Raw genomic sequence first — 22,146 nt, 5'->3', positions numbered from 1 at the left:
CAAAAACAAGCTGATATAACAGTACAGGGGAGAAAGTGTTGTATGAATGCAGCTTGCTTTCTTAAGGATGTGTTACTTGTGTGTTGAACAATTAGTCTATTACCCTGTTTACCTTTCCCAGTGATATGATTCATTCAGACAAAAAATGGATCAATATAATGATGTGAATTTAGTTTTGTTTAGGTGGCCTAGAAGCATTTGGGACATGTGCCTTGCACAGAATGATGTGTGTGTGTGTGAGAGAGAGAGAGAGACAGAGAGACAGAGAGAGAGAGAGAGAGAGACCTTGAAAGGTGGTGAGCACTAAGAAGTGGTTTTGTCTCCAGAGGGAAAGTATTCTATAGTTACATATCATTTTCTACATGCCATCTATTTTGCTAATTACTAAGTGAAGAAAGAGAAATATATCCAAAACCTGAAAGTTTATCATTAAAGAACCAAATCGAAGTTCATTTTAGAATATTTGAAAACACAGTGAGGTAAATTTGGAACAATTTCCTTATATTAGGTTGATAGACCATCATTCTGGGTTTGTCATTACTTTCTCTTCAAGTTACAAAATATGCAGCAAGAACAAACTGGACACCAGAAATTAACATGACCCAAATTAGATTTTATTTCTATAGTGCATTCCATAGCTTATTGCTCCATGTGGCATTTTAGATTCTATAGATTGGTATCTGAAATACTTCCTGAGTCATTTATCTTGAAATTTGGGTATTCAAACATTAGAGGACTTCCACAACTGAGTATGGCTTTTATCTAGTCAGATAATATTAACTCATTTCAAGAAATAGATTAGTTTTTTGTGATTTTTTTTACCAATTTTTTTGAAAACGGAGCAAAGCTGGCCTTTTCCTTTGCCACTCTAGAATGTGTGGATAAATTGTTCTCCCACTGATGGTAATTCTGCTTTTCTTAATCATCTATGTTTTTTTTTATTTTATCTCCAAAGGATGAAGAAGCAGAACTGAAGTTTGAAACTAATAGAAATAAGGTCAAGAAACATTCATATCCAATGATCTAAGCGCCAAAGTCCACTGCAACTACATCGCAAAAAAGGCTTTAAGAGTTGTAAACCTAATCTTACGTAGCTTCTTCTCCAGAAACACTACACTACTAACCAGAGCTTATAAAACATTTGCTAGACCAATTCTTGAATACAGCTCACCTGTCTGGAACCCATACCACATTTCAGACATCAATACAATTGAACGTGTCCAGAAATATTTTACAAGAAGAGTTCTCCACTCCCCTGAATACAACAAAATACCTTATGCCACCAGACTTGAAATCTTGGGTTCGACAGGAGCTGTGTTTAACTCATAGAATCATCTATTGCAATGTCCTTCCTGTTGAAGACTACTTCAGCTTCAATCACAACAATACAAGAGCAAACAATAGATTTAAACTTAATATTAACTGCTTCAATCTTGATTGCAGAAAATATGACTTCTGTAACAGAGTTATTAATACTTGGAACACACTACCTGTCTCTGTGGTCTCTTCTCAAAATCCCCAAAGCTTTAACCAAAAACTGTCTACTATTGACCTCACCCCATTCCTAAGAGGTCTGTAAGGAGCGTGCATAAGAGCACAAACATGCCTACCGTTCCTGTCCTATTGTTTTCTTTCATTATATCCAATTAATATAGTTATTACATACTTATGATTATATATATGCTTATATATTATATAGTTATTTTCATGCTTATATATACTGTTGTGACAAAATAAATAAATAAATAAATAAATAAAAATAAATATCCCTTTATATGAAGGAATACAACATTTGTAGGACAAAATGAACTATATAGTGAGTTATTGAAAGAATTACCTGATAGTCAAGCCAAGTTTTAAGTATTATCTTTGAAAAGTTCTGATAAATTAGGGAAGATGACTGCAAGAGAGGAAAGGGGAGGGGAGGGGAGGGGGAAAGAGAGAGAGAGAGAGAGAGAGAGAGAGAGAGAGAGAGAGAGAGAGAGAGAGAGAGAGAAATCTAGTAAACTGTAGACTGTCAAATTGATGCTGGTGTTTTGGACATTACCTTTTACTCATAATAAAAAAACATGTGTTCCTCATGGTCGTAATATTAAGATAGTACACACAATTCTTTCATGTTGCTACAATCGGAATTTCACAAATGTTCTCACCCAGCACATTAAATAAAAGCAGTAATTTAAGAAATCTGATATATATTTTTTATGATTAGGTGAAACTTCTGCTTTCTTTTTAAGTAGCCTTTCCATTCCTTTCATTTCTACTGTCAATGGTGCATTTCTACTGTCAGTGGAGAAGGATGACTATGAAGAGGGCTTGGAGGTTCATTTTCATCCCCTTTTCATAACCTGCAGAAGGACATAAACAAGAACAAAGTGATGTATGATTGATCCTCTGCACATGAAATTTCATAAAACAAAGGACACCAGGGTGGGTAGGAGGAGATAAGACTATTTTATTAGTTACTGTCCTATCTCTGTTAAGTTCGGGCAATGAAGAGGCAGGAGACGATACAAGTGACAATAACTCTTTGGTTTATTGTGATCCCAGCAAAAGCCAACAGGCAAAAACCCCTCTTTAAATAGTATTTTGGCTGAGGCATCAGCCAATCAGCAACGTGCATTTTCCCGCCCAAATTTCCCTCCTAAAATTCAAATACATTACACTCCTCCCCTCCCAGAACACATTGTACCATATTTACATAGTTTTTTGCATAACATTTGCATGTTATTTTTCCACGTAGTCACGCAGGTAGACAGGGTGTCTCCTAACTCTTTCTGACCTGTGCAATTCATTCCTTGGGAGTGAGTCGAGCTGGTCGGAGGGACTGTTTGTTCCTCCCAGCTCCTCCTCTGGGCCATCCGGCCCTGGATTATTGGCAGAGTCGTCCCTGCTGTCCTCTGGAGGAGCCGGTTGGCGTCGCTGGACTTCTTCAGACTCAGCTAAGTCCTCCGATCGCCTCGGGGTTGAGTTAGCTGTTGGTTCAAATATTGGGTAGTCAGGGTCTGGCTGTTTGGTTTGTGGATTGTTTTGTATTCTTTTTGTAGCCTTTCCATTCCTTTCATTTCTACTGTCAATGGTGCATTTCTACTGTCAGTGGAGAAGGATGACTATGAAGAGGGCTTGGAGGTTCATTTTCATCCCCTTTTCATAACCTGCAGAAGGACATAAACAAGAACAAAGTGATGTATGATTGATCCTCTGCACATGAAATTTCATAAAACAAAGGACACCAGGGTGGGTAGGAGGAGATAAGACTATTTTATTAGTTACTGTCCTATCTCTGTTAAGTTCGGGCAATGAAGAGGCAGGAGACGATACAAGTGACAACAGCACTTTGGTTTATTGTGGTCCCAGCAAAAGCCAACAGGAAAAAACCCCTCTTTAAATAGTATTTTGGCTGAGGCATCAGCCAATCAACAACGTGCATTTTCCCGCCCAGATTTCCCTCCTAAAATTCAAATACATTACACTCCTCCCCTCCCAGAACACATTGTACCATATTTACATAGTTTTTTGCATAACATTTGCATGTTATTTTTCCACGTAGTCACGCAGGTAGACAGGGTGTCTCCTAACTCTTTCTGACCTGTGCAATTCATTCCTTGGGAGTGAGTCGAGCTGGTCGGAGGGACTGTTTGTTCCTCCCAGCTCCTCCTCTGGGCCATCCGGCCCTGGATTATTGGCAGAGTCGTCCCTGCTGTCCTCTGGAGGAGCCGGTTGGCGTCGCTGGACTTCTTCAGACTCAGCTAAGTCCTCCGATCGCCTCGGGGTTGAGTTAGCTGTTGGTTCAAATATTGGGTAGTCAGGGTCTGGCTGTTTGGTTTCTGGATTGTTTTGTATTCTTTTTTGTAATTGATCTATGTGGCGTCTCCACACTCGGCCATCCCCCATGTCCACTATGTATGACTTTGGGCCCGTCACTCCTACAATTGTTCCCTTTAGCCACGCTGGGCCCTCACTATAGTTATGTGCCCATACCGGGTCACCTGTTGTCATTGTTCTGGTTCCCTTTGTGCTTTGGTACCCATCAGGGGAGTATGTTGGGTTTAACCGATCTAGGGGGCACCAGAGTCTTCTACCCATTAATAACTCCGATGGGCTGCGGCCGGTGGTCACACAGGGAGTTCTATGTTGGACTGCCAGGAAGGTATCAATTTTGGATTGCCAATCTCCTGGGCTAATTCTAGATAGCGCTTCCTTGGCACTGCATACGAAACGTTCTGCAAGTCTGTTCGTCGCCGGGTGGAAAGGCGCCGAGAGGACATGTCGGATGCCCTCTTCTGCCAAGTACCCCTCAAACTGGGTGGCTGTGAATTGTGGGCCATTATCGGACACTAGAGTGTCGGGCAACCCGTGTGTCACAAATAGATGTCTCAATACTGTGATTACAGCTTCCGCTGTTGTGGTTTTCATGAGTAAAATTTCTAACCACTTCGAGTAGGCATCTACCACAATTAAGAAGGTCTGCCCATGGAACGGCCCGGCAAAATCTATGTGGATCCTGGACCAAGGACCCTGGGGTTTCTCCCAATCCCTTAAGGGAGCTGTTGGGGGTAGTGGCCTTGATTCTTGACATGCTTGGCATTTCCCTACCCGGTCGCTAATGTCTTTATCCATTTGTGGCCACCACACGTAACTTCTCGTTAGGCTTTTCATCCTTACAATCCCCGGGTGGCCCACATGCAATAGTTCCAACACATGCCCTCTTAATTTCTCCAGAATAACCACTCTATTCCCCCATAATAGACAACCCCCTTGTACCGACAGTTCCAAACACTTTTTTGTAAATTCTTTGAAACGATCCCCCAGTGCAGTGGGCCATCCCCTCTGCACCCAACCGATCACAGTTCTTACGACAATGTCTTTGTAAGATGCCCTAGTCACTTCCGTAGATGTGACTGGGCCAGAGTCCAAAGAGTCAATTAACAAGACGAGCGTCCCTGGGATCGGGTCTTCAATAGACTCTGGCAACGGGCATCTACTTAAAGCATCCGCATGTCCCAAATCCTTGCCCGGTCGGTGAGACAGTTTATACGAATATGCTGCCAGGAAAATAGTCCAACGGGTCAGCCTGGGTGATAATGCAACCGGTGTTGGACGGTCCCCCGCCAAGAGTCCCAATAAAGGTCTGTGGTCTGTGACTATTTCAAATTGCTGCCCAAACAGGTACTCGTGGAATTTTTTAACCCCAGAAACTATAGCCAGGGCTTCCCAGTCTAGTTGGCTATAGTTCCTTTCCGCTGCAGACATCGTGCGGGAAAAATATGCGATAGGGGCTTCTGAACCATTCGGTAACCTGTGGCTGAGGACAGCCTCTACCCCATAGGGTGATGAATCACAAACTAATACTAGTGGCAACATCCCATTGTACTGAATTAGAAGGCTATCGCTGGACAAGAGATTCTTAACGCCTTCAAATGCCTTAGCCTCAACCCTGTCCCAAGTCCAAACAGATTTTTTCACTAGCAGTTTATGTAGCGGTTTGGCTACCATTGCCTTATTTTTAAAAAATGCTGCATAGAAGTTTACAAGCCCCAAAAATGCTTGTAATTCTGTTTTGTTTTTTGGGGTTGGAGCCTTTCTAATGGCTCGCACTTTGCTCTCAGTTGGGTGGATGCCTTCTTTATCTATCCGGTAACCCAAGAATTCTACAGATTCAACTCCTATCTGGCATTTGTTGAGTTTAACCTTAAGCCCGGCAGACCTGAAAATGTCCCAAACCTTCCGCAATTTGACCCCTAATTCTTCCAAGTTTTCTGCTGATACCAGTACATCGTCGAAATATGGAACTACTCCCGGTAGACCTTGTAGGAGTCGTTCCATTAGGTTTTGGAATAACCCGGGGGCTACACTAACTCCGAACTGAAGTCGAGTGCATTTAAAAGCACCCCTATGTGTGACAATCGTCTGCGCTTCGGCCGTTTCGTCGTCAACTGGTAATTGTTGGTAGGCTTGAGCCAGATCGAGTTTGGCAAAAACCTGTCCCTGTCCTAATGAGTGCAACAAATGTTGCACTACGGGAACGGGGTAAGCACTCTTTTGCAATGCTTTGTTAAGCGTTGCCTTATAGTCAGCACAAATATGGAGTGATCCATCCGGTTTGACTGGGGTCACTATTGGTGTCTCCCATTTTGCATGGTCGACGGGGACTAGTATTCCCTGGCTTACTAATTTGTCTAGTTCCCTGTCAATCTTGGGTTTGAGGGCGAACAGGACCCTCCTGGCTTTTAATCTAATGGGAGCCACCTGGGGGTCCAAATTGAATGAAATGGGGGTCCCCACGTACTTGCCCAAGCAGTCTTGGAAAACATCCTCGAATTCTCTCAACAATTTGTCCTTCAGGTTGACTCTGCTTCTGTGAACCCCAGTTACTTCCATGCCCAAGGCTCTGAACCAGTCCAGACCTAGCAAACTGGGCAGGTTTCCATCTACGATGGTGATTGGCAGGGTTTTCTTGAATTGTCCATATTTCACTCTGACAGACGTGACTCCTTAAACAGGGATTCGGTTCCCCTGGTAGTCTTGCACTCTCAGCTTTTGGGGTGGCAGCTGGCATTTCGCGACGTCTGGCAGGTCCCTTGCGATTGTGTCCCAAGACATAATTGTGATTGATGAGCCGGTATCCACCTCCATTTTACACTGCACTCCTTCGATGTATGTCTTGGTGAATATTTTCTTTTCTAGCCGTGTCGATGCGTGGCCTACTCTCACAGTGGTCTGATTCAACTTCGCACCTTTTTTGAACTGACCAATCCCTGGCCGCTTCGCGGATCCGGCGCCCTGTTGATTGGCCGGTTTGAATTTTGGGCGGGAGGGTTGAGAGGCTCGGCAGGCCTGAGCTATGTGTCCTTTCTTTTCATACCGCCGACAAATTGCATCTTTGAACCTGCAATTCTGTCATTGATGTTGGCCTCCACAACTCATGCACTCATCCCGGTCGCCTCTCTCCGGCCTCCTGGTGTGGAAAACCTCTTCCTCTTCTTCACCGTCTGATTCGGCCTGGATTTCTTCGCTGTGGACTGGCGTTGCTTTCGCCGCGGCATTTGACGTGTTCGGCTTTTGTAAGGTTTCCACCGCTTGGTGGACATCTCGTGTGCCCTGGCCTCATCCAGGGCTATCGCCAGGGTTAGGTTGCTTTTCGACAGCAGCCACCTCTGTAGTCGGATGTCCCTGACCCCACAAATGAGTTGTTCTAATAAAGAGTCCTCCAAGTCTCTATACTCACAGTGGTTTGCGGCTTTCCTTAATGCGGCCATGTACATGCTTATCGATTCGCTCTCAACTCGAACCGTTGTACAAACTTCGATGGCACCGGCGTGTAGTGTGCTCGTAGCGTCATCTGTAGCGTTTGCCATGGCACCGACTGTACCAGCGTTGGTTCCAACAGCGATTCGGCGGTATCGAAGACTTCTGGCCCACAGTGGCTCAGGAAGTAAGCGCACTTCCGATTATCCAATACTCTTTGCAGTTTGTTAGCTTCGAGGAAACACTCGAAACGAGCCATGTACGACCCCCATTTCTCCTTGGCTGGGTTGAATGGTGCTGGCGGTGTATAGCTAGATATCGCTATGTATCCGCCCTTGATACTTTCTGGGTTTGAAATTACATTGCTCCTTCAGCTCTTTTCCTAGTCTCACTGCCTTCAATATCCCACCTTCGTCGTCAATGTTAAGTTCAGGCAATGAAGAGGCAGGAGACGATACAAGTGACAACAGCTCTTTGGTTTATTGTGATCCCAGCAAAAGCCAACAGGCAAAAACCCCTCTTTAAATAGTATTTTGGCTGAGGCATCAGCCAATCAGCAATGTGCATTTTCCTGCCCAAATTTCCCTCCTAAAATTCAAATACATTACAATCTCTTTGCTGGCTTAGCCTAGAACACAGATGTCAAACTCACAGCCTGCAAGCTGGATGCATCACGGGCTGGCCATGCCCACACCCAGTTTAGCGAGGGGGGGGAGAAAGTAGTGATACGTCACATGATACCACCGTGATGATGTGAATTTGATACCCCTGGCCTAGAAGTTCTTTGTCTTGCTTTTATTAAAACTCTCAGCTTTTAGTAAAAAACGCACATTAAAGCAAACTAAAAATATATAGCAATACTAAAAGGTAAAAGTGGAGGCATGAGTTGGAAATTTCCCCAAAATATAGTTCTGTTTTCTTTTGTATTACTTCCAGATCCAGTGGAGTCATTACTTGATTCATGAAATTTTTATGAAAGTTTGGTCTTGAGGTTGTTCTGTTCATTTGAATACATTTGAATAAGAAAGTAAGTGAAGGGTTATAGCATCAGGTTCCTTCCTAATCAGCATGTTTATTCATGTTTGCTTATATAATAATTTCCTTGTTTTGAATTAATATGGCATGCCATTTCTTTATTCCAGGGGTGTAAAACTCAAGGCCCGCAGGCTGGATCCAGCCCACTGGGTGTTTAAATCTGGCTCACGGGGCCGCCCTGAAACGGGAACTTCATTCCCAGTGAAGGAATGGCTTGCACTGCATCTGCCAGCGAAAACAGAGCTCGGGAGGGCAGCCCTCACGAGCTCCGTTTTCACTGGCAGAAGGTTGCAGGAAGCCGTTGCAGCCAGAAATGGAGCTCAGGAGCACGTTTTTGCTGGCAGAGCACTTGGGCCACTCAGGCACCACCGACATGAGTGACGCTGAGCTGGCCACGCCCACCCTGGCCACACATACCCTGGCCATGCTCACCCCAGCCCACCCAGGTCAAACACAACGCTGATGTGGCCTTCAGTGAAATTGAGTTTGATTCCCCTGCTTTATTCTATACAGCATGTCAGGATGTTATCCCAAATAATAAAAGAATGTTATTATGACAAAGTGTAATTTGTTAGGGAATTCTGAGAGGGTAATGTTGATAATGTCAGTTGGAGATAATTGTTTTTTAAAAAATAGTATGGAGATCCTTGGCAATCCTTCACAGAGATTTCAGTGAGAAAATTGTCAGGACACAATTGTCTCTCCAGTGAGAATGGGGCAATAGGAAAAGGATATGTGATCTAAAAATAATTTGTGATTTACAGTGTTTCTGGAGAGACGATATACGGACTTTCATTACCTATGGCATATATACAATGTCTATACAATGCAATTCAGTGAGGTTTTATGTTGCTGTTTGGAAGCAGTTATAGATATTTCTATGCTGAATTTATATATGCAGTCCCAACAGACCAAGTAGTAAATCTCTGTTCCACATATATGATTAAGCGTGAAGTATACATGATGTATGAGAGAGCCATTTTGGTATAATCGTTAGGGCAATCAAATTAGAAACCAGGAGACTATGAGTTCTAGCCCCGCCTTAGGCAGAAAGCTTAAATTGGGTGACCTTGGATTAGTCACTTCCTCTCTGCCCTAGGGAGGAGACAATGGCAAACCAATCCTGAAAATCCTTTTCAAAACAACTGCATGGACTTGTCCAGGCAATCTCCAAGAATCGGACACAATTCAATGGAAGGGGAAAAAGTGTTTTTGAAGTTGATCAGTATCAAAAGCAACCAATTTTTCCCCGAACGCCATAACTCTACTAAACAAATAATTCCCTCAACACTGTCAAACTATTTACTAAATCTGCACTACTATTAATCTTCTCATCATTCCCATCATCCATCTCCTTCCACTTATGACTGTATGACTGTAACTTTGTTGCTTGTATCCTTACAATTTATATTGATATTGATCGTTTCCTGATTGCTTATTTGTACCCTATGACTATCATTAAATGTTGTACCTTATGATTCTTGATGAAGGTATCTTTTCTTTTATGTACACTGAGAGCATATGCACCAAGACAAATTCCTTGTGTGTCCAATCACACTTGGCCAATAAAAAATTCTATTCTATTCTATTTTCTCCTCCCAAAACTCCTAGAATAGGCCAACCTGCAACCTTTCAAGGCTGATATATTAATATATTCAGTAACTGTACAAGTGAGTGAGTAATGGGCAAAGTCTTAAGCTGATTTTGCAAAACCTCAGAACAATTCTCCTATATCACACTCTAGTATGTGGTTAATAAATATATATTCCATCAGCACTCTGTTTCCCAATGTTATAATGATGTGGAGCCACTGTTTCAGTCTGTGGGAAGGACACTAAACAAGTACCTTTCTATAAACATTATGTCACTCTTCAGAATAAAAATGTATATACATCTTTCATTAATGTTTAGAGTTCTGGCATAGCTTTTCTTGTAAGTGGTATAGTTTCTTGGTTTTCAGCCAGCAGTGGGGAAAATTTTTAAAAAGTTGGCTTGAACAGCCCACCAGCGCCAGACATGGAAAACAGTTTGGCAGCAGTTATTCGCAAAACCAGATATTCCCTTTCATCAAGACATTTTCAGTATTGTGCTTTAGTCAGGTTTCCACTTTGCTCTATCAAGAGGTTCACCTCCAACACTTGTCTATGAGATTAGTTCTGCTAATTTTTGAAAGCTTCCAGTGTCAGGGCAGAATGGATCTTTCATGAATTCAGTGGCCAGACCCAACTATTCAAAACCCTCATATGAAAATGTTCCAAAAACTCTGATGCTAGACAGGATCATATTTTCCAACAAATCAGAGGGGTTTTTTTTGCATAAGGCTGCAAATCTGAGCATTGAGTGTAGCTTTGATTTTCCATTTACCAATGAAGCCATTTCAATATAAGTTTGACATGTGTGGTCACATAATGCATAAGTTTATGTGACTGCCTTGTTCTTTCTTCACATTTCTATGTACTTTTATGTTTGGTTTAGTCTTCTCTTTGGTTCTTTCTTTCAGTAAACAGGCCGAACTGCACCATGCTGGTTTGCTTATGTCACATTAATTTCAAATGATATAAACAGTTGAAAAGTAACATTGATTTTAAAAAATATTTTTGAAATAAACAGAGTTTTTTCAGAGTATGGTGTTTTGATGCTGCCTTCTACTTGGTATATTTTACAGAAATTGCATGTATGAGAGGATAAAAAGATTTATTTAATTTCACAGGAGAAAATAATTTTGTGTTCATAATGGGGATTTCTAATGGTTCCATTCTAAGTTGTATTTTCTTCCACAGTAGTTAGTTAATTAGTGAAGTTCAGGTTTGATTTCCTCTTCTTTATCTTCTTGGTGATAATGGCTGCCTTGTGTTCCTCTAAACTGTTTTCATCAGGTTAACTCACTAGACATGAATTCATGCTGGAGTGGATAAAAATAAGTAGCTTACACTATGAGGTCATTTTGCTAGTCCCATTTCACAAACTTGAATCTCAAGAGAATCATGAGAAAACTCACTCTAGCCTTTCCTGAACTTCCTTTTCAAATGCTCATAAAAGAACCTTTCCCTAACAGGACCTGAAAAACAAATCTGTGAGTTTTAGCTCCACCTTAGCCATAAAATCCATCTGGGTGATCTTGGCCCAGGCACTCTCTTTCAGCTCAGCTCACCTCACAGGATTATTGTTGTGGGGAAAGTAAGAGGAAGAAGGAGTATTAGATATGTTAGCCACCTTGAGTTATTTATAAAAATAATACAGATGAAATAAAAATAAAGAAATAAAATAAAATAAATAATTGTCTCATTTCATTCCCAGTCTGAGAATTAAATGGGCTTCAGTTGGAATTTTGTGTATTAGAATAATAGTCTTTTCAATGTTAACTCAACCATGTCCTACGTCAGCTTCAATGTGGAGAAAAACTGTAATCTTTATCACCATTGTCTGGAAATTGAGTCATGGCAACTGAACTCAACTTTCAGAAAACTCTATCGGGATGACTGAGAATCTTCATCAACTTTATCACCCTTATTTTGAAGCAAGTTCAAGTGATTTAATGTGGGAATGACCCATGATATGCTTTAGGCATGTTCAGAGGCACCATCCTCTTTCATACAATCATTTCACAGTCCTCTTTCAGGGATGAGAAACATGAACATTTTATTTGGTTTTCTTTAAATTTAAATTTCTTTACATTTAAACATGACTACAGAAATGTCTTTGCTGGCTAAACGGCCTTGACACAGAGATGAGCATTACCCCTAAAGTCAGCAATGACTAGCAGAGTAAATCTGCAGGGAGTTCTTTTGCCTTATTCTATTTGGCAAATGGAAAGGTTAGAGACAATCCCAAGTACATAAACACAAGAATAAAGCAAAACCAGTGAAATAATTAATGAGTGGAGAGGAATATTTTAAGTCACCCAGAAAGACTAGTCATAAGGATAGTGTTTGTTTCTTATATCAAATGATGTTGTTGTTGTTAGTCGCAAAGTCATGTCTGATCCATCACAACCCCATGGACAACATTCCTCCAGGCCTTCCTGTCCTCTACCATCCCTCAGAGACCATTTAAGTTCACTCCGACTGCTTCAGTGACTCCATCCAGCCACCTCATTCTCTGCCATCCCCTTCTTCTTTTGCCCTCAATCTTTCCAAGCATTAGGCCCTTCTCCAGTGAGTCCTTCCTTCTCATTAAGTGGCCAAAGTATTTCAATTTCATCTTCAGGATCTGGTCTTCTTGATCTCCTCTAGGACTGATCGGTTTGATTGCCTTGCATTCCAAGGAAACTCGCAGGTGTCTTCTCCAGCACCATAGTTCAAAGGCCTCAATTCTTTGACACTCAACCTTCCTTATGGTCCAACTTTCACAGCCATACATTTCAACTGGGAAAACCATAGCCTAGACTATATGCACTTTTGTTGGCAGAATGATGTCTCTGCTTTTTAGTATGCTGTCTAACTTTGCCATAGCTTTCCTCCCCAGGAGCAAGCATCTTTTAATTTCTTGGCTGTAGTGCCCATGTGCAGTGATCTTGGAGCCCAGGAAAATAACAAATGATAAGACCTTCTTTAAACAATTGACACAATGGAACAAAGGGAAATATTTAATTTTCTGATGGAGATAAGTCTACAAGCAAATCATGCCTTCTACATTCCAGATTTACAGGAACTTTTACCATATTTAACGCAGAAGAACTTATGATTATGCTTAATGGTAATGAATATCCTATTCAGAATGAATTAGAAGTTATTTCCAGATCATATAAAAATGAACAATAAATGTAAAGTAGAAACCTTGGCAAGCAGAGAAGCATAATGAATGCATTTTGTAGTCTTGCTTTGATGGGACATGAATGCAGAAAGGATACAGATAACTGTTAGCTGAGATCCCTAGATAACCAGACAGTCTAAAGTGAGTAGTTCATCAGAAATAACAAATAGTCAGAATAGAACTTATCTTGTGCACAGGAACGTATATATACTTGTGAGAACACAAACATCTAGTAACGTGCATGGTGGCTTTTATTCATAATTATTGTAGACTTACATTCACTTTACATCATGGATACTAAAGATGGTAGTTTTAAAAACTGCATGGTCACACAAGGTACTAATTTCTGTATGAGATATTAGTAATAAGAACAGGCAATGGTGATGCATTTAAAGGAAAATCTAAACGCTTGTAAAGTACTAGATCAGAATAGAAAAGCTAAAAGAAAGCGCAGTAAATTATAAAGTGACTGAAAAGATGTAGTAAGTTAAACATATATGGTCAAAATTGCTTATTGTCTAAAGCAGCAAATAAACTCCATATGAATTTGATATAAAGAAAAAATATAAATAATTATTGGGAATTCTGACAACGTAGTATGTATGTATGCTCCAAACAGTGGCCTCGCTATAAAAGAGGATGCCTCAGAAAAGTAATAGTGGATATGATTGAAGTCATATTCTTTCTTTTTGGTTTTAATGTGGCACTATCTTGACTTTTCATACACTGGGATATATATCTTTTCTAGAATGTTTTGGAATCTTCTAGAAAATGTAACAGGAGAAACTATAGCTGATTGCTGTATGCATTGCTGTATGCATTGCTGTATGCAATTTCAGCTGATTGCTGTATGCATTGCTGTATGCAATTTCAAGGTAGAGATTAAAGCCTTCAATCCAAGCACAGATAAAATCAAAACAAGTAGCAATGTGGATTTTGGAAATAAAAAAGAAAACACTTTAATCAGGATATGTTTGTTGCAACAGAAGGGAGGAGAGAGAACTATTAAACAAACCATGTACTTTTCTTGGCTCAGTTAAGTGGCAACATCTAGCCAACTTTCCTTGGCTGACCTCGAAAAGCTAAATAGGATCAGACCTGGTTAGATCAGACTTGGATGGGAGACCATCAGGAAACTGTAGGCTAGACTGGGAACACCCTGGAGGAAGTCAATCACATGCTACTTCTTTATTCTTGCTAAGAAAACAACATGGATGTATCATGTAATTCATCTTCAAGAAAGATCCCATATGCTAGAATTCAGGACATTTTCTTAAATATGAATAGGAAGAGCTGTCCAAAGTAAGAGGCATGAATTTTGTCAATGTGTTTCATTTACTTGGTATTTCTAAATCAATGTTAATCCTTAGTATTTCATCTCCATAATATTTCCTTTTTAAGTTACTTTTAAGTTACATTGAGACTGGTTCATCCAAGAGTTAGTGATTTACTCAATAAGTGCTCATGGCTGATATATCAACCATCCTGATTCATGAGCACACTAATGGCATTCTTACTCTTATCACAACTCTACATACCCTCTTGATTCCAATTGTATTGTACAATATACCAACATTGTATTTCCAGGACAATTGTATTTTTGGCTCTTACTTTGCCTTTGTCTGGACTCCTAATATTTAGACATGGGACTTTTCTAATTCCACTTTTTAATTTTTGCTTTGCTTCTGTTTCAATGGTGCAACTAAATGATTTTTTTTCCTTGGGCAGCAGCAAATCAGAACAAACCTTTTCCATTGTAGCCACTTATCACCTTCATTGCCGGAATTAAGATTAATTGGGACTGTCAGCATAAATCCACCAATGTCAATTTTCCCTTTTTACTTTTCCCTGTCAAAATAAATCGAGCAATCATCACTTATTACCAAGCTCTTGCTTTTCTAATGAGGGAGCTTCGACATGGAAAAGTACATGCCACTAAAAGCGATGAACTTTGGAAAGCACTATCTCAGTCATGTTATTCCTGTGAACTGGAATTTCTTCAGGGGTTTGGCAGATTTAGCAGGGGCTAAAAGCTCATCTGTCTCAAAATCCACCCAACAGCACAATCTCTGCCAATCATCTCCGATATCTGTGATACAGCAATGGGACCAGTCATAGTAATGTGGGCAAGCCACATCTTCCAGTTTTGGTGGGGGGAAAGTCATCCCGGTTCCTTGAATCCTTAATAATAAAAGTGCTTTCACATGTGCAAAACACTCCTTAAACATCACAATACATCATTTAATTTTTCTGATACTCTTCATAGAAGAATAACAGAATTGGAAGGGATCTTGGCAGTCTTCTAGTCCAACCCCCTGCTTAGGTAGGAAACCCTATACCATTTCAGACAAATGGTTGTCCAATCTCTTCTTAAAATGTCCGGTATTGGAGGATTCACAACGGCAAGTTGCTCCACTGATTAATTGTTATAACTGTCAGGAAATTTCTCCTTAGTTCTAAGTTGCACCTCTCCTTGTTCAGTTTCCATCCATTGCTTCTTTTTCCTGCCCTTCAGGTGCTTTGGAGAATAGCTTGACTCCCACTTCTTTGTGGCAACCCCTGAGATATTGGAACACTGCTATCATGTCACCTCTAGTCTTTCTTTTCATTAAAGTAGACATAACCAATTCTAGCAACTGTTCTGTATATGTTTTAGCCTCCAGTCCCCTAATCATCTTTGTTGCTCTTCTCTGCACTCTTTCTAGAGTCTCAACATCTCTTGTAAGATATAAGCTTGCTATCCCCATTAAAAAAAAGAAGGTAGGGCTTAGAGTGAGAGATTAGAACTTCCCCATCAGAGAGGAATTTCAAGTTAGGATTTCTTGCTTCTGAGCTCAGTTTCCAAGCCACTGCACTGTAGCAGTTTTTAATGAATGGAAACAATGAAGGACAAAGTAATGAGTTCCAGAACCTGAGAAAAATAGGTTCAGACAAACAGACAGACAGACAAACAGATGAGAGAGCGCTACATTACTGTTTTTTTCAAATAGTAAATTTAAGTTTCCAGCACCAGTGACTAGCCTCATCCTTGAGACTGAACACATTGGAGCAGAACAAATTAAGTGATTCATTTACTGACATGATTTATAAAAAATTTATAAAAATGAGGACCCAGATTGTTGGGGGGGCAATAAGTTGACTTTGTAAAAATATACAAATAGAATGAGACTATTGCCTTATACACTGTAAGCCGCCCTGAGTCTTCGGAGAAGGGCGGGGTATAAATGTAAACAAAAAAAAATAAAAAAATAATTGTCTGTCAAACAAGGCAATCCTAGGCAAGCATACAGAGGGTTATAACCAAAGCAACAGAGCAACTTAAAAATCAGTAATTCTGAAAACAGTAATATATCACATGCCAGGAGTCAAAACATTATTCCATTTTGAATCACTAAAACAGTAACTCAACTAACCAGCACACATCACCTCCCAGTCCAAATGCCTATGTGTTGTGACCTTGGCTTCCTGAGTCATTAAAATACAGCAGTAGTCCCAAAAACCTCTTTTATTGCAACATCTGTGGATTACTTTCATTCACAGCTGAGTCCCAATTAGTTGCAAAAAGTATTTTGGGAGAAGTCCTTTGGGATAATCACCAACCTTTATCTCCATTGACACACTGCCAAAGACCTACTTGGCAAAGTCACATGGAGTCCAGAATCAAACTAACTAACAACGTAGCTTTCCTGAAAAGAACCCACGTGCTTTGGCTCCTCTTTTAAGCTTTATGGGAGGGGCCAATCATCTCCAGGCCTTACTCCCAAGTCGTCCCTTTTGTTTTAACTGTTCTTGCCTTCTGGCAGCTCTGCGCATGTGCGCACTAGGAACAGGCTGCTCCTGTTCCTCTGCCTCTCTGGTGTCCGACTCTGGAGGCTCCAGATTCCGCGCAGTTCCTGCAGTCCCAGATGGCCCTGGCCCCATCTCTGCCTCTGATGCAAAGCTCTCGTCTGGGCCTTCCTCTGACTCCAGGACTGGCTCATGTTCCTTCCCAGCCTCCTCACTGTCCGACTCCACTGCCAGCGGTGCAGGCTGCTGGCGGACCACAACACTATGGGGACATCCAGGTCTTTGCAAAAGACTATCATGGTCAGGGCCATGTGGACCTCTTGGAGAGAAGTTTCCACAGGGCAGATAAAGCAACAGAGAGAACACAATTCCCATGTCCCACAAGATGACACTAATAGATGGAAATTGCCAACTTTGCCAGTTCAGGACATGAAGAGACAGGCAAATAATCTGGCCCTATGCCCTATAGGTGATAAATAATATACAGGTAGTCCTCAACTTACAACAGTTCATTTAATGACCATTCAAAGTTACAACAGAACTAAAAAAAGGGACTTATGACCATTTCTCAAAATTACAAAAATTGCAGCATCCCTATGGTCACATGGTCCCATGATCAAAATTCAGGCACTTGGAAATTGGTTCATATTTATGACTATTGCAGTATCCGGGGGTCATGTGATCATGTTTTGCAACCTTCTGACAAGAAAATTCAATGGGGAAGTCAAACTCATTTAACAACCCTGCGACTACCTTAACAATGCAGTGATTCACTTAACGACTCTGGCAAGAAAGGTCATAAAATAGGTCAAAAGTCACTTAAAGGATGCAGATTGTAGGGGGCAGTATGCCGACTCTGTAAATCACTTAGAGGGCTTTAAAAAGCACTGTGAAGCAGTATATAAGTCTAAGTGTGATTGCTATTACCATTAACAAATGTCTCACTTAGCAACAGAAATTTTGGGCTCAATTGTGGTCATGAGTCGATAACTATCTATATTGAGTTTATTCGTTTAAAGGAAATATATGCAGGTGGGCTGCTGGGGGTTTGAGAGAACCTCTAGCTAAGATTCTGTGCAATTCGGAGAACCCCCAAATCCCACTGCTGGCTGACCCCGCCCACCCAACCCTGCCCCTCCCAGGAGTCCCCCCGCAGCCCGTTTTGGATGCAGGTAAGTGCAGGGCACACATGGAGGATCAGGGAGGGCAAAAAATAGGCCTACCGGAAGATCAGGAAGCCCGGAAATGGGCCCGTTCAAGGAAAGCCTCCGGAGCCCGGGGAGGGCCAAAACGCCCCCTTTCCCCATGGTGCAAGAGGCCGACTAGACCACACCCACCATGGCCATGCCCACCCAGCAACCAGGCAGAGAACCCCTTGCTAAAATTTTTGAAGCCCACCCCTGAATATATGGCTGCCCATAAACTTTATTGTATTTATTTATTAAATTTATTCATTTTACCACAGGGCAACTTTATGCCCTTATTTTTTTTTAAAAAAAAACCAATAAACCCCAATCAAAAATACAACTCCTAGTGCACTCCTCATACATCTACTTTTATAGTTACTAGCTATCCAGTAACTCAATGCTTGGGAAAAGAACCATCTCTTCAGACCTCAATAAGGAAGATGTTCCACAAGGCAGGGGCCATCATGGAGATGTCATGCTTTCAAAGTACTGCAAGATATGTCATTCAAGGGAAGGGACCTATCTGATACGGTAGAACAGCTAAATACCTTAGGGGAGGCTGCCCCACTGATAACCTGGCCCCATGCCATTAGGGCTTTAAAGGTAATAATTAGCACCTTGAATTACACTTTAAAAGAAACTAGAAAAGCAGCTTGTACAAAAGTAGTGTAACTGTGAAATACCATCATACTAGCTAAGGATTTTTTTATTCTTTTATCATTTATAATTAATTTATAATTATAATTTATAATAAATAATATATAAATAATAAATAATAAAATAATATAATTTATAATTAATATAACTATATTAATTAATTAAGAGTAATTAATATAATTAAAATTAATTTATAATTATAATTTATAATTAATTTATAATTCTGCCAACCTAGCAGTTCAAAAGCATGTAAAAAATGCAAAAAGTAGAAAAATAGGGACCACATTTGGTGGGAAAGTAACAGCGTTCCGTGGACCTTTGGCATTTAGTCATGCCAGCCACAGGACCACAGAGACATCTTCGAACAGTGTTTTGGCTTTGAAACGGAGATGAGCACCGCCTCTAGAATCGGGAACAACTAGCACATATGTGCGAGGGGAACTTTTACCTTTACGTTTATAGCTAAGGAATTCTGAGAGTTAAAGCCCACATATCCTTAAGTTGCTTTAAGAAAAATACTGCTATAGCCTAAAGATAGTAGAATAGAATAGAATAGAATAGAATAGAATAGAATAGAATAGAATAGAATAGAATAGAATAGAATAGAATGTTATTGGCCAAGTGTGATTGGACACACAAGGAATTTGTCTTGGTGCATATGCTCTCAGTGTACATAAAAGAAAAGATACCTTCATCAAGGTACAACATTTACAACACAAATGATGGTCAATATATCAATATAAATCATAAGGATTGCCAGCAACAAGTTATAGTCATACAGTCATAAGTGGAAAGAGATTGGTGATGGGAAGTATGAGACGATTAATAGTAGTGCAGATTCAGTAAATAGTCTGACAGTGTTGATGGAATTATTTGTTTAGCAGAGTGATGGCCAAGAAAAAACTGTTCTTGTGTCTAGTTGTAGGGTTCTTTCCATGTAAATCAGTTGCAGCTCTTCTTAATTTGAACAACTGCCCTTGAAAATTATACCTGGCTATGGAAAACTAATACATAGCAAGATATTAGTCCAAGTGCCCACTTCAATAAGATCATATTAAGCAGGTCAAGAGTGCAGAAGAAGACTATGCAGATCTCCAACAGAACGGGAGATGGAATTACCTGAAGTTCTCACTTCAGGTAACCTCTGCTGTTAACCTCTGCTGTTTGCTTGGAGCAGAGACACCAAGTGGTAAATATCCCTTGTGGATTAAGAGATGAAGGACTAAAAACCATACAAATGAGGGAAGAGCTCAGATAGATGCTAAAAATAAATCAAGCTTGCCAAATAAGCGAAGGAGAAAGAAGGCTCTTGGACAATACAGGTAATCGTCGGTTTACTGTCATTCCTTTAATTAGTGACCATTCAAAGTTAAAAAGGCACTGAAAAAAGTGACTTATGACCATTTTTCATGTATGTCTGTTGCAGCATCCCCATGGTCACATGATCAAATTTTGGATGCTTGGTCACAGCTTCATATTTATGACTGTTGCAGTGTCTCGAGTCATGTGATCATCTCTTGTAACCTGGTGACACAGAAAGTCAATGGGGAAGTCAGATTTACGTAAGAATCATGTTACTAACTTAACAACTGCTGTGATTCACTTAATAGCTGTGGCAAGAAAAGTCATAAAATGGGAAAAACTCACTTAAAACTGTGTCACTAAACAACAGAATTTTTAGGCTCAATCATGATTGTAAGTCAAGGACTACCTGTATAACAAAAATTATCACAATCTTGGAGCAGTATTGACTAAGTTTTTAAACACAAATATTTCACGTATGGGCAAAGAGGCAATTGTACAAGTAACATTCTAGAATCTCTTTGTTGGTCTTTGTCCATATTAGTAAAGCTTTGCATTCCTCACTTTTTAATATCAGGATCAATGCCTATACTCTATGCAAAACTCATCATGAATGAACTTTTCCAAATAAATAATAATATATCTGGTTTGCCCAAACAGGTAGTAAAAAATGCTTTAAAAAGTTCTGACAATCACACAGCACAGCTGATTGTAGCGCAGCTGATCGTCGGAACTTTTTTTTTATTTTTTAAGCATTTTTACTACCAATTTGCCAGAACCAGAAGTAAAAAAATGCTAAAAAAAAGTTTTTTTAAAAGGTTCAGACGATCGTACCGCACAGCTGATTGTAGCGCAGCTGATCATTGGAACTTTTTTTAAACTTTTTTTTTACCATTTTGCTTCGCACATGTGCTGCATGTGAAGTGAAGCAGTAGCAGACTTCAGAGCATTTCACCTATGAGGATTTGATCTAACATTGTTGGGCTAAAATGGGTACACATGTGGACTTTTGAATTAATATTAGAAATTACAGGTTGTGGGTCAAGTTGCAGCTTCAAGAAGGAAATCTGAGTCAGTGAGAACTAGTCACAAAATTAAAACATAATGTGGAGGATTAAGATCCCGGGTGAAACTATCTCAGGTTCTTCACTGGAATCTTTATCCAGATGAAAAAAATACTCTTAGAAATGAATGATTCATATTTGAGAATCTAGTTCCGTTATGAAGCTAGTACTAATTCTAATTGATTAGCTAGATCCAAAGCCAAAGAATATCCTTAATATATATTACCTTTCACAGCTTCCTCCATAAACTGTCAACTCTCTGTGACCTTCTATTATTTCTTCCAATTAAATGCTAATTCCCTGAGGTTGTAACTGCAAATGTTACTGAGTCAACTGCAAGTTATCCTCTAGTTGATGACTCCTAAAATGTTATTTTAATGTAACCTTGAAGATGCTGTAAATAACTTGTGCTGTAAATAATGTGTATCATTATCACTTTGTCTTCTTTATTGAAACTGAAAATGAATTCATTGTCTCACTGCTATTTTGGTGAAAAGTTCCATACAGAATGAAGAAAGATATGAAGCAGGCCAAAATAAGCACAAATAATAAGAATCGAACTTTGAATGCTCTGATGTTAATTCGCTTACTTAGAGGAGATATTCTATTCACACACAGCAAATGTAACAAATTGCACTGAAATCAATGCAATTTAATTGGTGTAAATATAAAAATCTGTTACATTTTCAAATAAAGGAGAATTCTCCTACGTGAATGTTCATAAGGAAGTATGTACTTAATAAATGGTATGCTGAAGAATAAATATGTCATTTATTAGTTACAGATTCAGCCAATCCAATTTAGAAAAAATATTTTTGTTAACCATATCCTATTGAAAGAAGAGAAACGGGAATTGAAGAAATACATGATTTTTTTTTTTTTAAAAGAAATTGATAAAATGAAAATGAAATAGTAAAATGCAGCTTTGTATGTATAACGGAAAAGAAATAATTCCAGAAATAAACAATAAATGAGCCTGTACAGAAACAAAAATAAGCTGTGGGGATTTTTCACTGTTTTTAACAACTGTGTTTACAGAAGGAGCCATGTGAGTCAGGCCAAAGTTAGCTATGATTAAATACCAGTAAAACTAATAGAACCATTCAGTTACAACT

The 22,146-nt window shown here is 39.9% G+C and overlaps 1 long non-coding RNA gene across 1 annotated transcript in view; it reads right to left on the bottom strand.

Annotated features, from left to right (window-relative positions):
• Positions 1 to 3,048: 3,048 nt before the first annotated feature.
• The window catches only part of LOC131187438 (uncharacterized), a 59,723-nt gene continuing 40,625 nt past the window's right edge, over positions 3,049 to 22,146 (bottom strand). Inside the window, exons 4-5 of the long non-coding RNA XR_009152551.1 lie at positions 3,590 to 3,782; positions 3,049 to 3,155 (exon numbers count right to left, since the gene is read on the bottom strand). This is a non-coding gene — a long non-coding RNA (uncharacterized LOC131187438). The remainder of the gene's footprint in view (positions 3,156 to 3,589; positions 3,783 to 22,146) is intronic.

This window comes from Ahaetulla prasina, chromosome 1 (genome assembly GCF_028640845.1).
Source record: "Ahaetulla prasina isolate Xishuangbanna chromosome 1, ASM2864084v1, whole genome shotgun sequence".
Lineage (NCBI taxonomy): Eukaryota > Metazoa > Chordata > Lepidosauria > Squamata > Colubridae > Ahaetulla > Ahaetulla prasina.
Note: the sequence above shows the minus strand (reverse complement) of the source record. Positions and strands in the feature narration are given on the sequence as shown.